Source organism: Schistocerca serialis, chromosome 3, assembly GCF_023864345.2.
Source record: "Schistocerca serialis cubense isolate TAMUIC-IGC-003099 chromosome 3, iqSchSeri2.2, whole genome shotgun sequence".
NCBI lineage: Eukaryota > Metazoa > Arthropoda > Insecta > Orthoptera > Acrididae > Schistocerca > Schistocerca serialis.
The window spans coordinates 419,518,211-419,535,964 of NC_064640.1; the positions used below are offsets into that span (position 1 = coordinate 419,518,211).

At 47.1% G+C, this 17,754-nt stretch overlaps 1 pseudogene; it reads right to left on the reverse strand.

Moving 5' to 3' along the window:
• Positions 1-2,208: 2,208 nt before the first annotated feature.
• The window catches only part of LOC126470901 (AP-2 complex subunit mu-like), a 53,584-nt pseudogene continuing 38,038 nt past the window's right edge, over positions 2,209-17,754 (reverse strand).

The following is a 17,754-nucleotide window of genomic DNA, read 5'->3' on the forward strand; positions in this document are numbered from 1 at the left end:
TCCTGATTGTGGCGCGCACCTGCACGGCGCCAAACACGCATACGACCATCATTGGCACCAAGGCAGAAGCGACTCTCATCGCTGAAGACGACACGTCTCCATTCGTCCCTCCATTCACGCCTGTCGCGACACCACTGGAGGCGGGCTGCACGATGTTGGGGCGTGAGCGGAAGACGGCCTAACGGTGTGCGGGACCGTAGCCCAGCTTCATGGAGACGGTTGCGAATGGTCCTCGCCGATACCCCAGGAGCAACAGTGTCCCTAATTTGCTGGGAAGTGGCGGTGCGGTCCCCTACGGCACTGCGTAGGATCCTACGGTCTTGGCGTGCATCCGTGCGTCGCTGCGGTCCGGTCCCAGGTCGACGGGCACGTGCACCTTCCGCCGACCACTGGCGACAACATCGATGTACTGTGGAGACCTCACGCCCCACGTGTTGAGCAATTCGGCGGTACGTCCACCCGGCCTCCCGCATGCCCACTATACGCCCTCACTCAAAGTCCGTCAACTGCACATACGGTTCACGTCCACGCTGTCGCGGCATGCTACCAGTGTTAAAGACTGCGATGGAGCTCCGTATGCCACGGCAAACTGGCTGACACTGACGGCGGCGGTGCACAAATGCTGCGCAGCTAGCGCCATTCGACGGCCAACACCGCGGTTCCTGGTAGGTCGGCTGTGCCGTGCGTGTGATCATTGCTTGTACAGCCCTCTCGCAGTTTCCGGAGCAAGTATGGTGGGTCTGACACACCGGTGTCAATGTGTTCTTTTTTCCATTTCCAGGAGTGTATAACAAAGTGCAGTTTTCGCTCAGTTATAGCGGACAATGTGATGGATTCCTTACGTTCACTGCCGCATTTCGAGGCTGACCTTGTTTTCTTTGATGGAACTTGCACACTTTCTTATGTGGCATTGTATAAGCGCCTTCGAATAGGGTTTCAGTTACGTAACATTTGTGGAACTTGATCAAAATGGTTCAAATGGCTCTGAGCACTATGGGACTCAACTGCTGAGGTCATTAGTCCCCTAGAACTTAGAACTAGTTAAACCTAACTAACCTAAGGACATCACAAACATCCATGCCCGAGGCAGGATTCGAACCTGCGACCGTAGCGGTCTTGCGGTTCCAGACTGCAGCGCCTTTAACCGCACGGCCACTTCGGCCGGCCGGAACTTGATCAAATACACTAGTGTGCAAAACGTATGGACGAAAGGAACTTCCGCATGACGTGTCACCCCTCTTATCTCGATGAAACTTGGACCATACATAGAAAGAACTGCTACAGTATAGTACAGAAGGTAACTGAAAGATATACGGTGTGGCACGAACGGAAGTGAAACTTTCATTCCGAGACAATAATTACAGTGAAATCACAGCGATTCATGACGGTCCCGTGGACATTACATTATAAATAAAGTGTGTGATCAATAGAGATGGCGGTCAACCCTCTGCAACGTGCTTCCGTGCTGGTCACCAGATTGGTAAGGATTTCTTGTGACACGGCTTTCCGTTTCTCCGCCAGCGCTGCACACAGCTGTTGAATGGTCGTTGGTGCATATGAAATTGCCTCAATACGTGTCCCTAAAGCATTCCACACGTGGTCGGTAGGAATTAAATCGAGGGGACGGGAGGCCAGTCCATTTGCCGAAAACCTCTCCTTCCAAGAGCTCTTCCACCTGTGCAGTTTGATGCGGTCACGCATTGCTATTCATATGGAAACCGGCCAAGTGCGAGCAGAACTTGTGCTCTAAGAGTGCCGTACAAACTTTATTATGAATATAGGCAGTAATAATAATGTCGTTTGGTTCAATGGTCTGGTGCAAGTCTTTCTATTTGACGCCACTGAGGTGACCCGTGTGTCCGTAACCTACGCTAGTTATCCAAACGGGGGAAAGGGACCGCTCATTTTAGCGTGCAATAAGCAGTTTGAGTATTTCATTGCAGTCCATCCAAGTTGCTTATACAATTTTCTTTCACTACTGTTTCTAAACATTTACCCCGCAACAAGAATTCTGAATTGATTAAACCATAGATTTAGGTGCTAAAACATGTATAACAATTACAGACCATATGCGATGTTTAATCTTAAAACAGAACCAACTTTTTTACATCTTACTGGTACCGGTACTTCATAAAATTCAGCTTTTTCTGTTCTTTAGACGTAACATGTTTCAGAATGGGATGTAATGTATTAAATTCATACCACCTATTATTTGAGACATTTAATGAGAATTTTAGCGCCATGTTTCATACTACTTCCAATGTATCTAACCTATTTTATAACACCGTGATCTGAATAATTCAGCTTTGGTTTAAATACTTTCAAATACAGAGCTTTGAAGCCAGAGGGAGCGAACGGAACCTCAAAATTCAAGGATATAGGCGGTCATGACCGTTTCCTGTTCGTATCAATTTCAAGATGTTTTGTTTCTGCCGATAACTGTGTGTCTTTCATAGCTGCCATTGTCTTGATCTTCCACACAATTGCATTCTCTGATACTTTTCACTCTCCCATACCTTCGAGGCAAATTAACTGTAAATCTAACGTATTTTGGGATATTATAATTTTAACTTCCATCATCAGACCCAGAAGAGTAGGTCAGAATTTTGATTTCAGAACAATTTTCTCCTCTATCCTGGTTCGTCCTACTTCTCTGCAAGAGCAACAGCTCTGAATGGCAATGAGATATCGTTCGTCGTACGGTACCTCATTATCTCCAGTTCTCCATCAGGTGGAATGAAGCTGATGCAATGTTCCGTTTCAGATTCTGATTTACTTCACACACTAATTAAACCTGACGATCTTCTGTGACAACTACAGGCTTTCCCCAACGTGCTGGGTCGTCACCACTTGCAGTCAGACCTTTTCCTTTGGCCTCCGTGACAATTTTATTGTTGATACTACATTTACATTCTGGCATACCTAACAGGTCAGATTTCATGAGTACTTTGCCAGCAACTTGTACAAACACTACCAGATCTTGTGATGACATCAAAAGAATAACTTGTTAATCCACATCTAGGAACAGTTCATTCCTTCTATATATTATACCATCTCGGCACCTTCCAATCTGCCAAGTAATTTATCTCTGCTTGTTCTTCCTTAGCCTGAGGTTTTACTCCATATTGTGTAATGAATGTTTTCAGAACACCAGCATATGACGATAATCGGAGTCCAAGATTTCTTAAAGTTATTCATAAATGAGCAAAATGTTGTTCTCAATATTTTCGTTTGTAATATTTCCAAAATGTAACTTCATAACATCTGTTATCTTCAAGAGAAATTAGAACACCATAGAATCATTCACATTCTCACATTCTGCTTTTTTACAACTGCAACAGATGCTTTTGCTCTCTTAATGCGAAAGAACGATATTCTTGAGCACTATATTGGTCACCGGTGATCTGACTTGATGCCTGATATGTATAAAACTGAAGGGGAAAGCACTGACAGCATGTCGTCCAACGTCATTCTATAAACTCTACAGATCTGTACCTCACCTTTATGGTTATACACAAATAGCCCACCAATGTGTGGGCAGAGATACCAGCTTCATCGCTCTAAAAATGCAGTCTGACCGCCTTGCGTTACTACTCCATCGCTATTCAAATATGGTGCCCCCCCCCCCCCCCCCCCCCCAATCACCAGGTCAGACATATACAGGGTGTTACAAAAGGTACGGCCAAACTTTCAGGAAACATTCCTCACACACAAATAAAGAAAAGATGTTATGTGGACATGTGTCCGGAAACGCTTAATTTCCATGTTAGAGCTCATTTTAGTTTCGTCAGTATGTACTGTACTTCCCCGATTCACCGCCAGTTGGCCCAATTGAAGGAAGGTAATGTTGGCTTCGGTGCTTGTGTTGACATGCGACTCATTGCTCTATAGTACTAGCATCAAGCACATCAGTACGTAGCATCAACAGGTTAGTGTTCATCACGAACGTGGTTTTGCAGTCAGTGCAATGTTTACAAATGCGGGGTTGGCAGATGCCCATTTGACGTATGGATTAGCACGGGGCAATAGCCGTGGCGCCGTACGTTTGTATCGAGACAGATTTCCAGAACGAAGGTGTCCCGACAGGAAGACGTTCGTAGCTATTGATCGGCGTCTTAGGGAGCACGGAACATTCCAGCCTATGACTCGCGTCTGGGGAAGACCTAGAACGACGAGGATACCTGCAATGGACGAGGCAATTCTTCGTGCAGTTGACGATAACCCTAATGTAAGCGTCAGAGAAGTTGCTGCTGTACAAGGTAACGTTGACCACGTCACTGTATGGAGAGTGCTACGGGAGAACCAGTTGCTTCCGTACCATGTAAAGCGTGTGCAGGCACTATCAGCAGCTGATTGGCCTCCACGGGTACACTTCTGCGTATGGTTTGTAACAACACCAACGCTATTCTATTGTACCTATAATAATTTTTTCTTCTGATTTTCGATAAATTAGTGTAAGCGATGTTCTGATTTCATTTCTTTTTTCTTTTCATGTCATTATGTTAAAGAAACTGTAAACAATTTTCGATGTGAAAATTAATATTTATGTCAAATTTCAAGCAATGTTATAACAAAATGGAAATGTAAGAAATGTTGAAACTGTTGTAAGATGTTAAACTTGTACTTGTGCGTCTGGTCCATACGTAGGCAATGTATTAGGTAGGATATGTGGAATGTAAAACCTTTGGGGAATACCCTGTCTGTAGGGGAGCGGTAAAAGGTGAATGACAGGCGAGCGCGGGAAAATGCACACGGGCGCGGCACGGCATAACGGGCTCAGCATCAGTAGTAGTCGGAGTTGGGCATCGGTCTGAGAAACACGTTTCGGATCGAGGAGGCTATCCTGGAAAACGTGATTTCGTTGAGCCTCGGATGAGCCGTTTCCGTCGACTATACAGCTCGGCTATAGTCCATAGGCACTAAATGGGAAAGTATTGCGACGCTATGAAGAAGTAAAGTGCCGATAATTCAACAGCCATTGCCGTGATTGTATGTGTGCTCCGCACCTCGCCATCTCGCCGCCTGCCGACCGCCGCATCGATACGAACAGGTTGAATCTTTTAGTACTGTATTCGTGTGGACCAGTGTTACTTTTGTTCCTGACTGTTCAATAACAAGTTAACTTTTACCATAACTGTTCTATCATTTAATTTTCCTCATCACAAACCTAGACAGGGTCCTTTCCACATGTTGTGCAACCCGAGTGTCCCGAGCGGAAGATTTAAAGTTTATGTTGATAATAATTACCTGCAGACCTATCTGAGTTAGAATGATGTTTAAGGAACTTTGTTGTTAATAAAATAATAACTCAGGTCTGACAAAGTTTGAAGACAATGTTGAAATTGGTTTAGTAATGAAGTTCAATTAATTTGAGACAAAAATAATGGTAGTTAAATGAGCAGAAAATAAGACAAAAAGAATAGTAACTCATATATTGGAAATCTTGAGTGCTTAACTATTTAGGTAATCAAAAATTTCAGTACAGTGATCATAACAGTTTCAGCCCCCCCCCCCCTTTTCTTTTCTATTCATTTGAATTCTGAAGTGTACTGAACTGATTTGACCAGCAAAGTTAAAGTCAATATAAAACTTAAATTTATCAATGTTTTACCTTTTTAAAATTGACATTGTATGTGTGTTTAGAAAGTGCTGTTTCTAGGGTAACCTATGCCCGATTTCACTCAGATCAATAGACAATACGAATTTTGTAGTAAACATTATAGTGTATTGTTGTGTATTTATAGCTTGTCCATATTAGTACAGAAAGTGAAAATATTAGTTCAGTAGATTTTCTGGTTCTAAAACTTACCATATAATGCAGTGTTACTACGTGTTGTTGTGCTTGAACGTAATCCCTCTTGTACAGGGAAGAAACTCAGTTAATGCCTAATTAGGCTGGCGACCGTATTATTAACAATTGGTAGCATCTGCTGTGTTGTTTCTTGTCCGTCCTAATGTGTAGTTGCACTTTAGGCTTGCTTGACGTGTCATTGTACACTCCTGGAAATTGAAATAAGAACACCGTGAATTCATTGTCCCAGGAAGGGGAAACTTTATTGACACATTCCTGGGGTCAGATACATCACATGATCACACTGACAGAACCACAGGCACATAGACACAGGCAACAGAGCATGCACAATGTCGGCACTAGTACAGTGTATATCCACCTTTCGCAGCAATGCAGGCTGCTATTCTCCCATGGAGACGATCGTAGAGATGCTGGATGTAGTCCTGTGGAACGGCTTGCCATGCCATTTCCACCTGGCGCCTCAGTTGGACCAGCGTTCGTGCTGGACGTGCAGACCGCGTGAGACGACGCTTCATCCAGTCCCAAACATGCTCAATGGGGGACAGATCCGGAGATCTTGCTGGCCAGGGTAGTTGACTTACACCTTCTAGAGCACGTTGGGTGGCACGGGATACATGCGGACGTGCATTGTCCTGTTGGAACAGCAAGTTCCCTTGCCGGTCTAGGAATGGTAGAACGATGGGTTCGATGACGGTTTGGATGTACCGTGCACTATTCAGTGTCCCCTCGACGATCACTAGTGGTGTACGGCCAGTGTAGGAGATCGCTCCCCACACCATGATGCCGGGTGTTGGCCCTGTGTGCCTCGGTCGTATGCAGTCCTGATTGTGGCGCTCACCTGCACGGCGCCAAACACGCATACGACCATCATTGGCACCAAGGCAGAAGCGACTCTCATCGCTGAAGACGACACGTCTCCATTCGTCCCTCCATTCACGCCTGTCGCGACACCACTGGAGGCGGGCTGCACGATGTTGGGGCGTGAGCGGAAGACGGCCTAACGGTGTGCGGGACCGTAGCCCAGCTTCATGGAGACGGTTGCGAATGGTCCTCGCCGATACCCCAGGAGCAACAGTGTCCCTAATTTGCTGGGAAGTGGCGGTGCGGTCCCCTACGGCACTGCGTAGGATCCTACGGTCTTGGCGTGCATCCGTGCGTCGCTGCGGTCCGGTCCCAGGTCGACGGGCACGTGCACCTTCCGCCGACCACTGGCGACAACATCGATGTACTGTGGAGACCTCACGCCCCACGTGTTGAGCAATTCGGCGGTACGTCCACCCGGCCTCCCGCATGCCCACTATACGCCCTCGCTCAAAGTCCGTCAACTGCACATACGGTTCACGTCCACGCTGTCGCGGCATGCTACCAGTGTTAAAGACTGCGATGGAGCTCCGTATGCCACGGCAAACTGGCTGACACTGACGGCGGCGGTGCACAAATGCTGCGCAGCTAGCGCCATTCGACGGCCAACACCGCGGTTCCTGGTGTGTCCGCTGTGCCGTGCGTGTGGTCATTGCTTGTACAGCCCTCTCGCAGTGTCCGGAGCAAGTATGGTGGGTCTGACACACCGGTGTCAATGTGTTCTTTTTTCCATTTCCAGGAGTGTATTTACTGAGTGAGTGTAAGTCTGATTTTGCCTCCATTCAGGTACACGCGGTCAACATATTTACCAAAATCCTTTCTTATAAGGGAGGCCCGTCAACTTACTATAGTACAGGCTTTATAAAGTTAACGTACGCAAGAGCGTAGTCGTTACAGGTTCATCCAACAACGTGTCAATCCTCATTTCAGTGCAAATGTTCTCTTTACGGATGAGGCTTCATTCCAACGTGATCAAATTGTAAATTTTCACAATCAACATGTGTGGGCTGACGAGAATCCGCACGCAATTGTGCAATCACGTCATCAACGCAGATTTTCTGTGAACGTTTGGGCAGGCATTGTTCGTGATGTCTTGATTGGGCTCCATGTTCTCCCACCTACGGTCAATGGAGCACGTTATCATGATTTCATACGGGATACTCTACCTCATGATTTCATACGGGATACTCTACCTGTGCTGCTAGAACATGTGCCTCTACAAGTACGACACAACATGTGGTTCATGCACGATGGAGCTCCTGCACATTTCAGTCGAAGTGTTCGTATGCTTCTCAACAACAGATTCGGTGAGCGATGGATTGGTAGAGGCGGACAAATTCCATGGCCTCCACGCTCTCCTGACCTCAACCCTCTTGACTTTCATTTATGGGGGCATTTGAGAGCTCTTGTCTACGCAACCCCGGTACCAAATGTAGAGACTCTTTGTGCTCGTATTGTGGACGACTTTGATACAATACGCTATTCTCCAGGGCTGCATCAGCGCATCAGGGATTCCATGCGACGGAGGGTGGATGCATGTATTCTCGCTAACGGAGGACATTTTGAACCTTTCCTGTAACAAAGTGTTTGAAGTCACACTGGTACGTTCTGTTGCTGTATGTTTCTATCCCATGATTAATGTGATTTGAAGAGAAGTAATAAAATGAGCTGCAACATGGAAAGTAAGCGTTTCCGGACACATGTCCACATAACATATTTTCTTTATTTGTGTGTGAGGAATGTTTCCTGAAAGTTTGGCCGTACCTTTTTGTAACACCCTGTATAGTGTTAGTTCATCTATAGGTTTTGATTCACTGAGTTTCCGAGTTTTAAAATACACTGACAGAAAAAAATCGTAACACCAAAATGTAATTAAGGTAGAGTATTTGTAACCGCGAGATAAGACACTGCAAGTGTGAAATGATGTTACATTAGTAACCAGTGTAAGAACCAGAATGTCGTATGCAAACATGGAAAAGGGCATGCATTGTGTTGTACAGGTGCTGGATATCAATTTGTGAGATAGAGGTCCATGCCTGTTGCACTCGGTCTGTCAGTACAGGGGCAGTTAATCCTGTTTGTGGATGGTGCTGGAGTTTTCGTCCGATGACGTCCCATATGCGCTCGACAGGAGACGGATCTGCTAATCGAGCAGGCCAAGGCTGCTGGTATGTGGGCGGGCGTTATCCGTTGGAAAGCAAAAAAAAAAAAAAAATGGTTCAAATGGCTCTGAGCACTATGGGACTTAACATCTGTGGTCATCAGTCCCCTAGAACTTAGAACTACTTAAACCTAACTAACCTAAAGACGTCACACACATCCATGCCCGAGGCAGGATTCGAACCTGCGACCGTTGGAAAGCACCCCCTGGAATGTTGTTCATGAATCGCAGCACAACAGGTCGAATCATGAGGTTTACGTACAAATCTGCAGTCAACGTAGGTGCGATAACCACGAGATTGCCCGCGCTGTCATACTAAACGGCACCCTAGAGCATAACTCCAGGTTGCAAATCCAGTCTGTCTACATGCTAGGTCTTCAATTGGCTTCCTTCTAACCAACATGCGGCCATAACGGCGCCGAATTCATCAGAAAACACAACAGACCTCCACCCTGCCCTCTAATTAGCTCTCGCTTAATACCATTGAAGCTGCAAATCGCATTGATTTGAGGTCCTTGGAATGATGCTACAGGGCGTCTGGCTCAGAGCTGTCCTTGAAGTAACCGATTTGTAACAGATCATTGTGTAACTGTGGTGCCAACTGCTGCAGATGCAGCGCAATGAGCCAGAGCCATGCGCCGAATACAATGGTCTTCCCTCATTGTAGTGCCACGTGGCCGTCAGGAGCCCTGGTTCTTGCGATCGTACATTACTGTGACCACCGCTGCCAGCAGTCACGTACAGTGACTACATTCCCGTCAAGTCTTTCTGCAGTAGTGCAGAAGAAGCGTCCATCTTCTTGTAACCCTGTTACACGACCTCGTTCAAACTCAGTGAGGTGTTGATGATGGCGGATTTGTCGTCTGAAAGGCATTCTTGAGTAACATCATCTCATCACGTTCAGTATCAAAGGTAACTAATGGTCACGACCGTTCCAGCGTGTATTTGAAGCGAACCTCTTATGCGACTGGCGCGAAATCTGAATAGGCATCAAGTTTCATATGTACGCTGAAGCGTCAAACAAACGTATAGGCAGGCTTATTGAAATTCATAGCTATGTGAACAGGCAGAATACGGCTCTACGGTCGGCAACGCCTGTATAAGACAAGAAGTGTCTGGCACAGTTTTCAGTTCAGTCTATAGCGTGATGTCAACGCGAGCAAACCGTGCAGCGCGCATGCAGGAGGGGGTCGATCGCCGGTCGGCGGGGTCTGCCCGCCTCAGGCCCCATCGGCCACTCCACTTATGGTGACTTCGGCACCTGCAGGTGGACATCGGAGGGAGACACAGGCTATGGACATGGTTTATGAAAGTTCAACGTTTCACTCGAGCGGAGCTGTGTAACCGCCTGGCGCCGCAGTGACGACAGAACAACACGCCCAACTGACACCAACAGCCGCTTCTACCGGTAAACAAGAGCTTTCGCGGAAGCCGTCGGTGCCGCGCAAAACTGAAACCCTCAGGGACGAAGAAAACTCGTACCCACCGCGTGGTAGCGTCCTTCATGACGAACCTGATGTGGACCACGACAGCACAACACCGCTAGAATTCGGTGAGAACATGGAATTGATGGACCAAGAGCCACCGGAAAGAGACAACAGCTTTGCAGAAACGTATGACTTCGTCCTAGTGCGACACAAACGGCAGTATCGGAGAAACTCGAAAGAAGACGCGAAGCCTCAGAAAGGACGAGCTGAGACGATTGAGACTACCAGTAGGTTCACACCTATTACCCCCAGAGATGACAACAAAGACGACTCCACGCATGCACGAAACCTTGAACTAGGAACGTTGAAACAACAAAGCCGCTGCTGCATCTGACGCAGAGAAACAAACACGTGTTCCACCAGTGCCGATTTATTATACTGGCCAGTATGTGGAACTGAATAATGCGCTACAACAACAACTCTCCGGAACCCTGAAGGCCATCTTCCAGAAGGAGCAGATTAAATACCGTTTCGAGTCCTTTGAGGATCAAAAAAAGGCTCTGAAATTTTTTGAGACCTACGACTTGCCACACTTCAAACATCAACCACTGGAGGAAAAGGAACTTAAGGTGGTGATCAAACGACTGCCTGCACAGGTCACAGAACGTCAACTCCATGAAGCATTAAGTGAAAAAGGATTCCCCCACCCAAAGGTACATCAGTATAAAAGGAGAGAAGGAGATCAAGTCATCGGTGAGTAACTTAGGCTGCTCACGTACTGTGTCAGCCTTCCTCAGACAACCATAAAATCTACGACATCCGGTACCTTCTCTATACGAGAGTGCGCATTGAAGATTATCAGTCCAAGGATGGGGCGAAACACTGCAAAAACTGTCAACGCTTCGAGCATATGGCAAATTATTGCCGGATGCCACCCCGCCGCGTGAAGTGCGATGGAGACCATCAAACCAAAGACTGCAGCCTGCCCTGCACTTCCAAAGCAAAATGTGCTAAATGTGACAAAGACCACTGTGCCTCGTGGCGCGGCTGAGAAAAATACGAGGCACTCCTCCGGAAATATAAAAGTCCAGTCGCAACAGCAGGCCAAGAACCCGATGGTGAAGATCGTTCACCAATCGACAACGCCAGCGACGACTAGCAAGATGGACTGTGAGGCATCAGAACAACAGCCATCCGGATAGCACCAAATATCAGCTACCCTACAGAGGACCCTGAGGCGACGGATTTCACGACCCTATATAGACACACTGTCGCCTAGGAGAGACCAACCTGCAACATCTGCGTCTACTACAGCCACCCTAGGCACCTTGACACCAACCGTATTGGACATCGCAGCCCTCCTCGTACAACTTCAACAAAAACTGACAGGAATCCTCACGCTGGTGGAAGGAATGATCTTAGGCGTTTACCGCTCCTTAAGCAATGGATAACGGCCGCAGAAGAAGACACCTCCGACTCTGCATTTGGAATGCCAACGGAGCAAGACGTAAACAAACTGAACTGAACGAATTTTTCAGTCGGCACAGGTTGGACATAGTTCTGATATCGGAAACGCACCTGACGGAGATGGCTAGTTTCAAATTACGCAACATGCATGTTTATAGGACGGACCGGGTTGGCTGGCCGGGGTGGCCGAGCGGTTCTAGGCGCTACAGTCTGGAACCGCGCGACCGCTACTGTCGCAGGTTCGAACCCTGCCGCGGTCATGGATGTGTGCGATGTCCTTAGGTTAGTTAGGTTTAAGTATTTCTAAGTTCTACTGGACTGGTGACCTCAGAAGTTAAGTCCCAGTGCTCAGAGCCATTTGAACTATTTTTGGACCGGGTTGGACAACGAGGTGGCGGAACTGCAGTGTTTGTCAAAAACACTATACGACATCATCAGGAGGATCTACCGCCCCTGGAATCACTGGCAGCCACAGCGATTACAATCTTCACGGCAATAGGAAACATAGCTCTGGTGGCAGCGTATCTTAGCCCCAAGAAACAGGTGGTGGTCAGAGATCTTCATGCTATTCGACCGATTTAATACAGTCTTGCTGGGAAGAAACCTTAACTCCAAACATGGTGCTTGGCATTCAAGGAGAGCCAACCGAAAGGGACAGCTACACTACGATCTAGAGAATGATCTTCAAGTCACCATCTATGGGCCACGCGAGCCGACACATGTCCCTAAGTTCACCGTCCAGAAGACTGACGTTCTCGATATAGCGATTGTTAAAAATATCGCTGCAAATCTAGAGCTCATGACCATCCAGGACCTGTCCTCTGATCATCTACCAGTTCTCTGACTTTTCGAGGGTGGCGGCCTCCCAGTACCACCTTCAAGCTCCAGAGCTGTTAATTGGAATCTCTTTGCGACATACCTCAACAATAACGTCCGACCGACCCAAGCCGTCTCCACATACCGGAAATTGGCATCACTGTGGCAACTTTGACAGCTAAAATCCAACTGGCAACAAGACGGGCAGCGAGTGATATCTTTCGTTATGAGCATCAATTTGAAACATTCCCTCCTCATCTCGTCGACATCAAACATCACCGGAATACTCAGAGAAAACGATGGCAACGATACAGACATCCAGAAGATAGACGGCTGATGCATCGTTTGTCCCGGGAGCTACGCAGCCGAGCTGAAGAATGGCGCCAAGACCTCTGGGAAACAAAGACGGACGAAATGTTTCTTCAGACTAGGGAAGAGTGGCAACTTGTCAGGGCACTACGCCAACCGAGACCACCAAAGCGAGTAATACGCGGCCCCGATGCCCTCATGTACGACTCTCTTGGCCAAGCTGAATTGTATGCTGACGTTTATGAACCATGACAGTTCGGCCCACACAGGGTGTACAGAACGCAAGGGAAGAGGGCCGTATCCGACAGCGAATCGCCGACTTCCGCCAACTCCCCACACAACAGAGGCCTGTTCTTAACGCTCCCGCTGCGGTTAGAAAATTCATCAGGCGGACGAACAACTCGGTGCCTGGCAATGACTCTGTGACGAACGCCGATCTTAAGTATCTTCTGAGAAAGGCCATCGTTCTCTTAACTCGAATTATTATCAGGTGCTTACTCAACGGCTACTTACCTGCAGACTGGAAGACGTTGAAGATGATTCCTATTCCCAAAAGAGGAAAAAACCCAACGTTGCCAGGCAAATACCGCCCGATTAGTCTGTTGTCCACACTCGGCAAAATATTGGAACGGGTACTGCTACAGCGTCTCAAAGACTATCTGGAGGAAAATAACATCATCCGCCATCAACAGTTTGGCTTCCAACCACGGTTATCGGCGGAGCTTCAGGTGCTTCAGATCACAGAATCCATACAACTCAACCTGAATAGACGGAACTCCACAGTTGGATTTTTCCTAGATACCGAAAAGGCATATGATCGGATGTGGCGTGACAAGCTTATAGTCAAACTAGTCGATCAAACCCGTCTCTCCGACTGTTACATCAAGCTGATTGATAGCTTTCTGCAGGTCAGGAGTCTGTTTGTACAAACAGATGGGAAGAAATCATCACTGCCCACAGGGAGCGGCGATATCGCCATACCTGTTTAATTTGTATATTAACGACATTCCCACCATTCAACACGTCACCGCCAGTCTGTACGCCGATGACACGGCCTTCCCTAGCCTCTGGAAGGAACATTGAGTAACTTGTCAACAGGATGTACCGACAACTTGTCGTCACCGAACAATGGGCAAAGAGCAATAAAATAACCCCAAACCTTACGAAAACTGCAGCAATACTGTTTACGAAGAAACGACCGGAACTGAGGACGCGACTTGCCATCAGTAGACAGTCAATACACTGGACTACGACGACGAAATACCTGGGAGTGATACTGGATAAAGGGATGACTTTTACGAGATAGAAAATGGAATACTATGAAGATAATTCGGGCACTCACGCCGTTTTTCACGAACAGGAATCTAAACCTGTCAACGAAATTAAAACTTTATAGAGCAGCGGTACAGCGCTCCCTGCTGTACGGCTCGACGTCTTGGGGAACAACGTGTGACTCTAATACACGCAGTTTGCTACCACTACAAAACAGGTGTTTGAAATGGAGCCTACGTACCCCAAGGTGGACAACGACGAGAGAAATGCACGAGCTGATTCGAGAGAAATACGTCGCTGAGAAGATAAAAGACCAGGCAACTCGTATTTTTCACAAATTACACGAGTATCGAGGATATGACCACCAACTTGCGAATGAAGGCCAGGCCCTACCACATCATTGGCACAAATCCAAGGTGCCTCGAGCCATTATTGCAACCCCAGAGGACCAACAAAGATGATGTAATCTCGTATTTTATATGTAAATAGTTACTGTCACTCAGTCGTACAACTACCTAACCAACACCTTCAAAGGTCTCAAGTCCCTTTGCAATCGAATACACGATAAAGTGAAACTATTCCTCACACCTTGCCACTCCAGAAGAAAAAATCGCCAAAGGCGATCATTCTTTGAACACAACATGCCAGAAAAAAAGAAAAAATACACAGCATCTAGGAGATAGCTATGAAGTACAGATTTTCCCGTACGACCATTTCACGAGTATACCACGAATATCAAGAATCAGGTAAAACATCAAATCTCCGACATCGCTGCGGCCGGAAGAAGTCCCTGCAAGAACGGGACCAACGACGATTAAAGAGAATCGTTCAACGAAACAGAAGTACAACCTTCCGCAAATTGCTGCAGATTTCAGTGCTGGGCCATCAACAAGTATCAGCGTGCGAACCATTCAATGAAATATAATCGATATGGGCTTTCGGAGCCGAAGACCCACTCGTGTGTCTTTGATGAATGCGCGACACAAACCATTACCTACCGCCAGGGCCCGCTAACGCTGACATTAGACTGTTGATGACTGGATACATGTTGTCTGGTCGGACGAGTCTCGTTTCAAATTGTATCGAGCGGATGGACGTTTACGGGAATGGAGACAACCTCATGAATCCATGGACCCTGCATGCCAGCAGGGAACTGTTCAAGCTGGTGGAGGCTCTGTAATGGTGTGGGGTGTGTGCAGTTGGAGTAATGTGAGACCCCTGATACAAATAGATACGACTCTGACAGGTGACACGTACGTAAGCATTCTGTCTGATCATCTGCATCCATTCGTGTCCATTGTGCATTCCGACGGACTTGAGCAATTCCAGCAGGACAATGCGGCATCCTACACGTCCGGAATTGCCACAGAATTGCTCCAGGAACACTCTTCTGAGTTTAAACACTTCCGCCGGCCACCAAGCTCCTCAGGCATGAACATTATTGAGCATATCTGGGATGCCTTGCAACGAGCTGTTCAGAACGTACTGTTACGGATTTATGGACAGCCGTGCAGGATTCATGGTGTTAATTCCCTCCATCACTACTTCAAACAGTAGTCGAATCCATGCCACGTCGTTGCGGCACATCTGCGTGATCGCGGTGGGCCCTACACAATATTGGGCAGGTGTACCAGTTTCGCTGACTCTTCAGTGTAGAACCATGCCTACCACCTGTCGTTCATGTCGCACAACTTCTTCTTAGTGTAAATTACAGCTTTGGTGTCAAACCTTTAACCCTCGAACGGGCGCGTCGATTTTCATAACACTAGCGAGCTCGTGGCGAACTTTGTACACGTGCAAAGAATAGCTGTTTTAATGCGACCAAGTTAAACACGTACGACCAGAAACATAGTATAATCTTAGTTTAATTCAACAACGATAAAATAAAGGTACATAATGTGCGCTAGAACACTGTTTACTTTAACAAGAATGACATAAACTTTCATTATATCACTCTGTTGACGCGGACAGATTTTATGCCACAGTGCTGACCCACTCGAAGCACTAAACAGCGCAGTTGCATCAGATCCTAGCCACCCGCTTATTATATTACTCATTATCTGACAGAGAACTGCTTCTCTGTGCCAATGTGTTGGTAGTCCGTAATGTGGGTCGTTTTCTTACACCGATCGTAAATTTTTTCTTACGTAGCTCGCTGTTTAAACCATATTACTGCCGCGCGGGATTAGCCGAGCGGTCTCAGGCGCTGCAATCATGGACTGTGCGGCTGGTCGCGGCAGAGGTTCGAGTCCTCCCTAGGGCATGGGTGTGAGTGTTTGTCCTTAGGATAATTTAGGTTAAGTAGTGTGTAAGCTTTGGGACTGATGACATTAGCAGTTAAGTCCCATAAGATTTCACACAAACCATATTACTGCTGCTCGCTTAGACGTAAACAACACTGTTTAACGCTGTGTTAGCTGAAGTAATAACGAAGGAAAAGGTATGGCTTTGTAATTTTGAAACAACACTGGAACGGTGCAAAACATTTTTATTTGCGTTTGGGGCACTTTCTACACAGGTGCGCCCGCTCAAGGTTCAACATGGACTTTTCATCAATAGTTGAGAACTGTAAGACGCGACATACTTAAAACATTTATACAGACTTACGGTTAAATTCTAAAGAGAGAAACTGCATTTTTAAGACTATCATAGAACGCCCCAGAGGGCATGCACCTGTCGGAGACTGGCTTCCCCGATTTGGTTCCCACACAATGCCGCGCTCAGTGCTTGAATCGCTCGTCAGTAAAATTTTGTACAAATTCGAGTAAATGGCTACATACACGACGTTGGTTAGAGGATGTATTTAGTCTTACGCGACGATCGATATACGCTGATGACCTTAAACATTAAGACCACCTGCATAATAACATGTTGGTGCACCTTTGGAACTTAGTGCGGTAGCGACTCTGCTTGGTATAAATTCGTGAAGTCATTGCTACGTTTCCGGAAATACCTAACTCCAGATGCCTACGCACAAGTCACGCAGTTTCTGTACACTACGAGCCGGTGGTTTGTGGGTGCAGAGCTAGCGCCTAGTGCCGCCCATGTTGATCCACTGGGATCGGAACAGGCGAATTTTGTGGACAAGACATCAACGTGAGCTCAGTGTCATGTCACTAGAACCACTATAACACGATTCTGACGTTGTGACACGGACAGGAATCCCGCTGGATGATGCCATCGCTGCCGGGAAAGACATCGATGTTTTCATTCCGCAGTAACGTTCACGGGAGACACAGGCTGCCGTGGTGACTTCTATTACTACCACAGGTCCCATGGAAACACAGGTGAATGAACCCCATACCATAATACTATCCCCATCCGGCCTGCGTCTGTGGTGCGGAACGTTTCTGGAGGAGCCGTTCTGTTTCCTGACGGCGTATCCGAACACGACCATCGATCTGATGGAACAAGAAACGTGATTTATCAATCCAGGTGGCACGTTTCCACTGATGCACTGTCCAGTCTCGAAGTTCTTCAGCATACTGCAGTCGTAACTGACAATATGGTTGGGTCAACATGGGAAAACGCAGGGGCCGTCTGCTGCGGAGTCCCGAGTTGAAAAATGTGCGTTGAATGGTGTGCTCTGAAACGCTTGTTCCTGGAGTAACGCTGTACTCAGTAGTTAG